Below are 12,180 nucleotides of genomic sequence, written 5' to 3' on the forward strand. Positions count from 1 at the left end.
CCAAGTTGATCTTCAGCCAGTAGGGATTTGGAGCTACGAGGCTAGGTGAAACTTGAAGCGGCAGTGTTGGCAGCTCCACGTTTGGCTGAGCGGTTTTGCGTTGATTTGGCGCCTATGCACTGCTGAGCTTACGCACTGCGCCTATGCACTGCTCCAATTTCAAAACGATGCGCAACACTGAGATAAACGTGCAACTGCTGATAACGGTGCTAGCTCCATTATCAACCAATTGCGCCATTTGTGAAAGAGGCATCGATTGTGGCGAGGGTATACAACTTCTGAAAGAGGAGTCGGCGGTGAAAAGGAGGAGCAAAGAAACTGTTCTGAGTAAAGTGGCTTCACCGGAATGGCAACCGGGATGGTTAGTAATATACACCTTCGCAGTAAAATCATCGTAAAATAAAAAATGTAGGTTTGAGCTCTCCCAAGCACAACATAAACAAATTCTCCCAAGGATTGGCACATGAGTAGAGTGGACGAAAAAAAGGGAATTCAGCAAGCATTCAATGCCTGTACCGTGGAAGGAGCGCAAAGGGAGGAGAAGAGCGTGAGGGGTGGGAAACGGAAAGGAGTCATTACAGGCAAAACGTCCAAAAGCAAAAATAAACCATCGCCAATTTCATTGAAAAAAATTGTGCTAGTTGCTGTTTAGGTGCAGGAAGTCTGCACGGAATATTTTCTTTAAAAAAATTTCCGTTGTGTGAGTGACCCTTGAAATTTCTGCAAACAAGCAAAATGTGTTTGGAGGTAATAAATTTTAAATAAACAGTGAAACAACGTACAATGACACATATTATTTGGGAGAATTCCCCTTGCATTCTTCTTTGATGTGGGACTATGTCTGAAGCCACGTAAGGATTTTTGGCGTTGTATTGGCTAAGTAAAAACGCAAAAAAAGAAATGGCGCGTTTTCAGAAATTTTTTTAATGGTATCGTGAAATTTTCATCCAAAATATTTATATGGTGCATTGATGTTGTTACGGGGACAATGGTATATTGCAGGGGTAATTAAATATGCCACACGGTGGGGAACACCGCAGCACACAGTCTCAAGTGGGTACAGCCATAGCGCATGATGTTTCGTCCTCTTCCTCCTCGTCGGTCAACCGTCCACCACACCAGCTGTCCGGGCTGGGGCCAATCCCTCGGTGTCCATATTCCTTTCAAAGGGGCATACCAATCTCCTGACAATATTGTCTTTAAATGTCTGCTAAAATAGTTTGAGCTGATTAGAGAGCCCACTTTTCCAGCAAATCGCTTACAAAGATGCAACAAAAAAGAGTTCTTGCCAAACAATAGACCTAGAAAAGCACCAGGACCGTCGAGGTAAAATTACATGAGATGGCCCATTACACGCAAGAGCACTTTGGCTTTTAATTTAGAAAATTTGATTCGAGTAAATTTATTTGAGGCGACAAAAAAATTTATGAAGTTCACAATCACCCGCACTTTTGTCCACCATGCAATCGTGTTCCCAACTCGGAACGCGTTCGATCTCGTGCCGCCGGCCTTTTTTCGTGGGAGGCATTTCCACAACCGGCTCACTGCAAAACGAGCATCGTTTGTGTCGTTTGACGTCACAAAAATACACCGTAAACGGCATGCTCCAATCCGCCACTATTGTTGTGAAAGCTAAACTACGTTATCTTGGAAGGTCTTCGCGGGGTGACCAGTTTTGCCCTTCAGCGCTAGAGGTCAAACCACACCCTCTTCCGGAGCAGCGGCCCGAGGGGGGGACAGATAAGCGGCAGGGGTGAGATTGGAGAAGAGGGACCGGGAAGCGCGGTGACCCTGAATGACCACCGTGCGGAGAAAGACAGGAGGCCGCCGCCGCAGCAATAATAGTCCGCCACGAAGCAAGGCCAGGAGGCCACGTGCGGCGCAGAGGCGTGTGCGATGGAGGAAGACGAACATCCAGCTGTGGTCACTCGTACAGCGGCGAAGCTTAAACAACGCGTGAAGCGAAAAAAAGGAAACTCGCTACTGTTGCGTACAGCTTCGCTACCTTCAAGTCTTCAGCATTAGTGTGAGCTTCTTTCATTTTTATTTTCGGGTCTTCGCACAGTGAACACAGCAAGTGAGCGTATTTTAGTGGAACTTATCAGCGAGGTGAACCTGACTCTGTCTAATCGGGAGGAAGAACGATCACACGGTCATTTTTTCCCGCGCACCTCACTTCACATAGCCAGAGGAAGTTCACCGCACGATACTTTTTACTGCAAATATACCATTTCTTGCTACTTTTTTCTTTTGCCTACTGTTTTTTTTTATTATCAGATCTTCAACCTTCGCCAGTCGAATAGTCGCTGTCAACGAAGGCTGCCTAGTTGTCCATGTTTTGTTTTTAAAGATGATAGTCTTACTTGGGCTACTTGGTTTTTTGTCTGTCTGTCTGTCTGTGACTCGATTCAGCCACCTGGCCGAAGGGAAATCATATTTGCGCAATGGTGTTATGGCGTATTCGGTTGGGCGTTTCCGGGCACTCTGGAGTGCTCTGAAAAGCGGCCGCGCCTTCTGTTGGCAGAATTCGAGAGCTGGAACTACCTTCGGTCGGCTCTTTCGGAGCGTCAGCCTCCTACTCGGAGCCCTCCCGACCGCTCTTACTTCGAAATGAGAACATGGCGCGATCTGGCCGGGAGGACGGTTCACAGGGCACAAAACGCCGCGGTTTACCTGGCAGCTTCCCGCGCTGGCGGCACGGTGGTGCTACTCTGCTCCGCTGCTCCGAGATCGCCGATGCATTCGGCTGGTACGCTGCCTCTCTCGCTCTAATTGCGAGCCGCCTCGGAATCTGGCGACACCGAGCCAGAGGACCGGAGCGGCCAACCGAATACGCCATTGTATACTCAAAGCCAAATCTAAACGTCTTAGTCCGGTGTCAGTGTTCATACTTGTCAACATTACTGAAGAAGATCAAAATATTACGCAAATATAAGGCGAACCTCATTACACCAGACGTATTTACAGTGTTTCTTTGTCCCAAAATTCATGAATGCTTGGGTTTTGCGATAGCAAATAAAATACTACATCAATTGCTTAAAACCTTCACCTGCTGTTGTCAGGGCTACCTCGTAGAGTCATTTTAAAACTCAAACAACAATAGCAACGAAAGGTTCCACTAGACGGGACACACGTTTCACTTAGAACGCTAATGCAGTAGGGCATCGTGGGTCTATAAATGTTGTAGTAGGGTGCCTCAATTCGCGCGCGTCTGTGGCGTACGGCAGCGCTGGAATCGAGGCACCCGACTTGGAGAAGTAAAACGCGGTAAATTTACTGGAGAGGACTGGACAGGAACAGCATGACAGGAGAGCGGGAAAGGGAAGGGAGGAATTTACTTGTGTTGGGCGCTAGTCGAAGATCGTGTTTCGCCGACATTTGCAACGAAAGGAGCAGATACGGGGCCAAACTTTTACCTTCATTTCTTTCGAGCTTGATTAAGGGGCAGTGGCAAAAAAACTGCTGAAAGAGTTGCTGGTCTGAAGTGATGAAATTGTCGTGCTCCTTTGACTGGGATTGCCATGGCGAATCTTGAACCAAGTTATGTCCTTGTTTATTGTGTTTTGGAACCAAGATTACCGTTATTCCTTTGATATTGTTTTCGCCCAGGCATACAGGTCCTTTCGACTCTGAATCTGACCTTGAGAAGGTCTCTGGAGACATGCTCAGTCTGTCAGACGTTTAAGCGTGTCATCGACGCCGTGACATGCGCTTTTGCCGTGTGAAGTGGCAAAGAAATACCATTCTGCCCATAGTATGTGGTCATTCTCGTGTAGCAAAGATTCACGAAGTTCTGTTTTTTTCTTGTGTTGCGACGAAGCTCTGTCCGAGATATAATGAATTTTTTTAGTTGATGCAGTTCTTGTTTCTGTACTCCGAGCGCTGCGCTCTTAAGTACGCCAACTGCAACAATGTGAAATGACTCTGCGAAGACCTGAAAATAAAGTGGCGGACTGGAGCATGCCGTTTACGTTACATTTTTGTAATGTCAAGCGACACAACCAATGTTCGTTTAGCCGCGAGCCAGTTGTGCACATGCCTCCCACAAAAAAGGACGGCGGCACGATATCGAACAGGTTCCGTGTTGGGGACAAAGTTGCATAGTGGACAAAGTGCGGGTGATTGTGAACTTCAAAATTTTTTTCTCGCATCAAACAAAATTTACTCGAGTCAAATTTTCTGAATTAAAAACTAAAGGGCTGGTGCGTATAATGAGCCACCGTATGTAATTTTACCTAGAGGGTCTTGTTGCTTTTTTTTAGGTCTGATGTTTGGCAAGAACTCATTTTGTTGTATCTGTGTAAGCGATTTGCTTGAAAAGTAGGCTCTGTAACCAGCTTAAATTATTTTAACAGGCAATTAAACACAATATTACCGCACGATGGAAATATTTCGGATGAAACGGCCACGGTGCATAGCAAAAAGTTCTGAAAACCCGCCATTTTTTGCGTTTTTACTTAGCCAATACAACGCCAAAAATCTTTACACGGCTTCAGACATAGTCCCACATCAAAGAAGAATGCAAGGGGAATGATCCAAAATATTATTTGCCGTTCTACATAGTTTCACTGTTTAATAAAAATATATCTCCAACAACATTTTCCGTGTTTGCAGAAATTTCGAGGAGCGCTCACATGACCGACAACTTTTTTTTAAAGGACATACTCCGTGAAAACCTCCTTCAATTAGTCGGCACCTAGAAAAAATTTTTTCAATTGAATTGGCGATGGTCGATTTTTGGGCTGGGACGTTTCGCAGTGGAATGAACTAGTATCAAAAAATAGGAAGCCAGAACTGTTTCCTGATTTAACCAGGGAAGAACCAAGTCCAAATTACCCGCCGTGGTGGCTGCGTGGCTAAGGCGCCGGAAGTTTGATCTCAATGATTCGGGTTCGATACCGGCTGCGGTGGCTGCCTTTGGGATGGAGGCAAAAAGCGAAAATGAAAGTGTGTCGAGATTTTGCGGCACGTTATTGATCCCCAGGTGGTCAAAATATTCCAGAGCCCTTTACTATGGTGCGTGCGATAGCCCGGGTGTAGATTCGGGGCGTTAAGCCCTACAATAAAGAAAGCCCAACTTTTGATTGTGGCTTATGTGTCAAGATAAGGAAAAATGAGAAATGCCGCTGCTGTACTTGTAGTGAAAACGACATCTTTGCGAATATGCCCAGTGTTTCATCATTTTTTTTCTTGGTATAACATTAAATGCCCTCGCAACACGGCAATTTTCTAGAGAAGGAGCCTTCGTTTTATTTGCGCAGTTCGTGTCCGGCTGATCGCTCATTAAAGTTCCCTATGCGTTGCGAGAATACGTAAAAGCAAGAAAGGGTCAGCCGGGGTCTCGCGTTGTTAGATAAGTACGTAAACTGTCATTTTGATGCCCCCGAAGGCGATACACTGGCTCCAGGCGTCAAATATCAAGAGCATTCTAAGAGCGCTTTCACTCAGCTTATGACCCAGCGAACGACGTTATTACATTCCGTGCAAATGTGCGTCGGAAATGTGCCCGAGGGCAAGTGCTAGGAGTGATTGTGAAATCGTTAAGGGGCTCTCCTCATCACTGTCGGGCACAGGCTGTCGTGCTCGAGCGTTTCCGGACAATCTGCACTGATTACGGAATGACTGAAGGGGCGCCGGTAATGTCAGTGTCATCAAGAAAATGGCATGTGTTATGCGAAAATGTTACGAAGGCACTGGCGGGAAAATGTCAGCCTGGACTACAAAGAAGGCCGGGCTGGTGATGAGGGCTGCGGAGGTGTGGTACCACTTTGCGCTGAGCATCATGCCGACGTTATTACGGTGGCCGCGAAGTGCAAGCCTGACATCTTATTGAACAACAACACATTTCTTTCTTCCACGGAGCAGACGAGGAGGGAGCGATGGGGCTTCGCATTATCGCTGTATGAAGGCAATGTTGGTTACGAGCCAATTACTTTTTATATGGCACCGCAGCACAAAACGAGGGAATCGCACGTCTTGGTTTTTTGTTCTACCGCCCGCGGATTTTTTCGTTCAAGTTGAAATATGCATTCAACATGACATGTCGCACCCGATAGCAAGCGAGTATGTATTTTCTAATGCACACCTGCCTAACAAAGCGCGAGAACGGGCAACGCCATACACTTTTTACATCCCAATTTTTTTAAATCGCCCTCAAGATGCACCTGCGCTTATCTTAGGGAAAGGCTGGGGGATCATATAGAACAATTGCGGTGATTTATCCTACGCCTAAATCTCGAACGATCATTACAGATTTAACTCGTTCTAGATTGTTCGAGATCGAACGGACGCTATTCCCGGCCGCGGCGGCCGCTTTTGTGATGGAGGCAAAATGCAAAAACGCCAGCGTTTACGAGATTTCAGCGGACGTTAAAGATCCCCAGGTGGCTAAAATTAATCCGGAGCCCTCCGCTACAGCGCGCCTGATCGCCTGCGATGCGTCGGCGAGTGAAACCCCATAAAATCGAAACAAAAAGATACCAAATCAATCATAGTTTTAAAAATTACACCGTCTTCTATTGGCGAACTCTGATGAGGATGCGCAGCATCATGGGGGTTCCGTGTGGTTCCATTATGTTGCCGTTATGTTGAGTGATATAGTGTTTAGCAGCGCCAGAGGGAATTCCGCGTCCGGGTCCACACCGGTGGCAAAGGCACGCAAGTGCTGTTGTGTAACGGTGAGTAGGCGGTGGTTCTCGAGGCGCCGAAACTCGTCCATCATGTTCTTGTCGATGTTGTCTCTGTGGTAGAATCGGTACTCTCCGTCAGTGTTGGTGAGGTAAAGGTTGTTGGCGTTGGTTCACCGCCTGAGAGAATGTACAGGGCACCCTCTTCGCCGCTTTGTTTTCTTCTCCTTCTTCTTCTTCAGTGGTTCCCCTACGGGAAGATGACGACGGTGGTTAAACGCGAAGCCATCTCGTGATGGATTCTTTGGTTGGCCAATCCCTAGGGGCATCCTGCCACAATCATCATCAGAGGCGCTGCGGACGAGGCACAGACGCGGGACATCCCCCCGGGCAAGAGATGCTTCGAATCCTAAATAGCACACAAGCCGTAAACTTCAAAGCAGTAGAGGGTAGAGGTGACTAAAATCAGATTACAATGGTGGTGGATGAAGAATAGAGAGCAAAATGGAGCCTGTGATTGCGGCGATTTTGCGTTCGGAGATAGGTTCGAGCCCAGAACTTCCGGTGCGATGCGAAACGTTAAATAACCCAGTTCATATTTCGCGCCCCACCCATTTACTTACGGAATAGCTACCCAAGCCACTTATTTAATTTACAAAAATGTAGGGTAGAACTGAACTGTGAGAACATTTTACAATAAAAAAAATTGCGGGTCCATGAGAAAAGTATTGCCGCTGCTCGCGCATGACCCCGGGGCTTTAGTTCTGAAATACACAACTCTACCCCTAAGCTACTGGGGGAGAAGAGCGGTGCTCTTTGAGCAGTTGCCTAAACGAACACTATCCGCATCCTCCGGCTCCTCCAAAACCGTCACCCTACGCACAGCACCGCTCGCCGTTCACAACGCGCTAAGCTTATACACAGGTCACTCAGCTATAGGAAGGACATGCTCTACGCGGCTGCGGCTGGCTACACGTCTGACCTTTTATATGCCCTCGCAGCCGTTCTTTGGGCTGCCAACTTATTACGGTAGCCTCAATTTCTTCCACCTCTCCCGATGAGCAGAGGAGGTCGCCATCGCGCTTGCCATAACTCCTGCCCTACTCTTACGCATTGGAGTGACTAGAAAACCGACATCACTATCAACACAACATCGCTATCAACATGGGCTCACACCCCTTTTTTGTACAGGTCCTGGCATGCCTGACTGCAATCGCCCGTCCGATGTTCAGCGCTACGGATAACCAGTTTCCACCGCCATTTCCTGCAAGCCACCGCATCGAGTTAACGGGTGTCAAGCAAGCGGTACTGCCCTTTCATCCCTTCCCGGATACGTGTCGCACATCGCCAGGTTTGGCGTCGACGGCGTTTTCTACCTGGCAACCTGGTACAGCGAGCGACATCCTTCGTCTGACACGAGTACTTAACCGCCACTACTCCGTTGGACGCGTGGGGCACGACATCGCTATCAACATGGGCTCACACCCCTTTTTTGTACAAATTGGTTACTTACGCTCTGCTTCATGTTACCGTACCCAGAATAGATATGTTATTGCGGTGTCGTGCCCTGATACTGTATTTGAGTGTGCCGCTTCTATCAAGAGACGGTGTTTTTCTGGTGTTGAACGTATGCTTATGTGTGTTGCCCGTATGCTGTTAATGGTGTCGGGAGATGTTGAAAGCAACCCTGGCCCTAACGGTGACACCCCTTCCGGCCCTCATGATAGCCAATCTTCTTAGGCCAGCATTTATGGCATTTTTGAAATTTTAAAGCGGTTGTAATAAGGGCAAGTACAGTTTTTTCGCGAACTAAAGAAGTGAAGGACCGACAAGCTGCAATGCACACCTCTATAGAAGGTTTGCTGGCCAGGGTAACCGTGGTTGAGAGCGACGTTAACTCGTTGAAACAAACTACGCCTAGCGCATCATCGGAAAACAATCATGCCAGTTCCCTAACCCGAGACATCGCCCAGCTAAAAGGACAACTAGAAGTCGCAAATAACAGAACTCGCAGAAATAATTTAATCATACATGGAATAACTGATCCTGTAAACGAAAACTCGGCTGATTCGGAAGAAAAAGCACGCTCTTTCTTTCAAACACAATTAGGCGAATGCGTTAGTCCCGACCGTATTGAGCGTGCGCATCGAATTGGGCAATTCTGCGAGAGTAAGAACCGTCCGATTATTGTGATGTTTTCTAGCTACAAAGATAAGGAGCGCATCCTTTCCTGTGGGCCTAAGCTAAAAGAGACTGATTTTGCAATGCGCAATGATCTTACGCCTGCTGTAAGATTAGCACAGTCGAAACTTCTACAACATGCCCGTACGTTAGACTTACCGTACAAACTGAGGCATGACAAGCTAGTTATCAACAAAAAAACATTCGTCTACGATTCCGGCTCGACCAAGTAGTCGAAACAAAAAGTTAGCTAAGCGGGACGCAGTTGTCTCCGCAATATGGTGCATGCGGTCGTAACTCTGTTCAGACAGCATTACATATTCCAGAGTTTACTATCCTCGTAGTAAACTGCCGTAGCATAAAAAAACAAAGTTGATGAATTTGCTACGCTCACTTCAACAGCGAAGCCCCACATTATCATTGGCACAGAGTCTTGGCTTCATAGTTCGGTCCGGGACGCTGAAGTTTTTCCGCATGGCTTTGTCGTATATCGTAGTGACAGAAACACCCAAGGGGGAGGTGTTTTTCTGCTTGTCGATGCCAGCTTACAATCTACTTCACTAACCGTATCGTTGAGTTGCGCAGAATCAGTATGGTGTAACGTTTACTTAAACAGCGGACGAGTCATCACTATCGGGTCATATTATCGTTCACCAGCATGCGCTGATCCGGAAGCCTTCAGGTCTTCATCAGACTTTCTGTCAACATTGAACCACGATTACATACTTGGAGGTGATTTTAACATGCCGGAAGTTCATTGGTTGGATCAAAAATGCATTCCCACCGACTCGTGTGCGCTGTCTGCCAGTTTCTACGAGTTGATACAAGCAAACGATCTTTTCCAATTTGTAACGGAACCTACCAGGAAAGGAAAAGACCGCGCTTCCGTTTTAGATTCCGTTTAGCTCTGATCGCACTTAGCACAAATTATTCTGCATTGTTTGTTGGAGTTTCGCACTAACGATATTTTGGCACACAATGGCGGCCGTGAAGAAAGGATTTATTTCCCTTTTGTTGGCGGAACGATTTTATTCATTTCCTCACTAAGATTGACGGGGAAGCTGGTACTTCTCTCTCGAGTTTTTTTTCCTTCCCGTTTTTTGGCAGGCCAGGAACAACCCTCAAAACCGTAATGTGTCCGCCCAGTCTTTCCTTGCGTTCTTTTTCCGTTAAGTGTCCCTTCCCGCTGTATGCATTAGTCGCAACGCGAGCCTGCCCTAACCGTCGTTTATTCCAGATGCGGAGACAGGCGCAAACGCGTGCGCCACTTCGCTTAATCGTGATGAGAGGCCCCACAGCGGCCTTCTTCAAAGGCACCCGATGGCCGCATGATTGAGCACTCCTTGCTGTCTAAGCTTGAAGTGCACTACTCCGTAAAAACCAACCTTTCTTGTTGGTCCGCAGCTTTACTCGCACACATACGGGGAGTAAATGGCGCACAAAAGGTGATTTAACGGTTTCCAAGTTGTTGCGTTAGTTTTACCATAATTTTGGTTGTATTTCAAGCGTAGGCTGGCTTTATTTTTCTTTATCTGTTAGGGAACTCTTTGTACCTAACTGAATCTATTACTTCGCACTTCACACATTTGCCGCAGTAGCAGCTGTTTTACTTCGAAGGAGAGGGTATTCGGAGGCTGGGCAGAACAAAATATATTGCGAACAACAGTGTCTATGATGGCTATTTAGGGAGATTGTGCTGTTTGCACTCACAAAGCATCAAATAAGTGATAACATATGCCGGGCAGTGTCCCATGAGTTGGTTCCCGTTTAACAAGAAAAAAAGTCATAGGTACGAACAGCGTGCCTGTCTCTAACCGGCTGTTATTCAAAATAACATTTCTTCTGGGCATCATTTCTGCTGTATACACCTTGTTATTTCGTAATAAAACAGCAAAAATGGTGTGCTCCATCCCATTGCTCCGTTTTCTTCCTTGTTTCTCCGGAGACGTACCACTGCTCCTTATTATTGAACCGAAAAATGTGTGGTCACTAATCTAGCAAATGTTTGTACGTCGAATGTATTGAATAAAACTTGAAAGTAAGGTTTTAACGTAATTGTAAAAGATATGCAGTCGATCACCTAAACATATATTATCGCAACGAAGGCGACTTTCAAAACTCACAATATTCACGGCTTTGACCTATTGCCCGAGATACCGGCCACGGTGTCTTCTTTTATGAATAAATTTTTGCTTATTTATTTATTTATTTATTTATTTATTTATTTATTTATTTATTTATTTATTTATTTATTTATTTATTTATTTATTTATTTATTTATTTATTTATTTATTTATTTATTTATTTATTTATTTTGTACTGGAGATAGTAGTATCCGACACGACGACATACCTTGCGGTTAGTGTGCGCCAATCTCCCCTGTACAACCGACGGGGTATGTACCGGAGGAAGGACTACTATGGGCCGCATGATGATGGCAGGTGCAAGGTGCTGCGCGAGAGAAGAAGAGGCACGGTCAGCATCGCGTGGCTCGCTCTAAGAGAACGCACCGAGACATCGGTCTGCGCTGCCTTGCCCGTCTCTGGTCTCTGCCTCTTTCCAAGCGTCTTGCCGGTCCCCAGCTATAATCCCCCTTTGCAGTTCCCCTTTGCCTTTCCAGCCTGGAACTACGGAGCAAGCGCATAATTCGACCAGTATTACAAGAAATCCATCGTGAAATGGCGCCTCCGCAGCATGAACCCATCATGTGCTCCGGATCTCTTCCTCGACGCGACCCTGCCAAGTTCTCCGGCGCCGACGATCATGACGCAGAAGACTGGCTGTCATCCTTCGAAAGAGTGAGTGCCTACAACCGCTGGGATGACCCGGCGAAGCGTGCTAACGTCGGCTTTAGCCTTACTCAAATAGCCGAACGGTGGTTCCTCAACAACGATGCCGACATGACAACCTGGTCTGCCTTCAAAACGAGATTCTTAGAAGTATTCGGTCGCCCCGCCGTCCCCAAGCTTAAGGCTGAACAGAGCTTACGTGGGCGCGTGCAGCTTGCCGACGAAACTTACACGAGCTATATTGAGGACGTTTTCGACCTCTGTAGGCGCGTAAATCCTGCTATGCCCGAGTCCGAGAAGATCAAGCACGTCTTGAAAGGCATCGAAGACGGCGCGTTCCAGATGCTGCTCAGCAAGGACCCCCAGTAGGTTGGAGACATCATCAAATGGTGTCTTAGCTACGACGAGCTCAGGAAGCAGCGCATTTCTACCCGCCAGTCCTCCCCGAATGACGAACCGCATCGGGCCTCACTTTCAGCGCTTGCAATCTCGTCTGATCTTGCGCCTCTTCTTCCACACATTGAACAATTCGTGCGCGAGGAGGTTGCGCGTCAACTTAACCTTCACCCATTGGCATCCACTCC

Source organism: Haemaphysalis longicornis, unplaced genomic scaffold, assembly GCF_048455015.1.
Source record: "Haemaphysalis longicornis isolate Haplotype H1 unplaced genomic scaffold, Haemaphysalis longicornis Haplotype H1 scaffold_3, whole genome shotgun sequence".
In the NCBI taxonomy this organism is placed as follows: Eukaryota; Metazoa; Arthropoda; class Arachnida; order Ixodida; family Ixodidae; genus Haemaphysalis; species Haemaphysalis longicornis.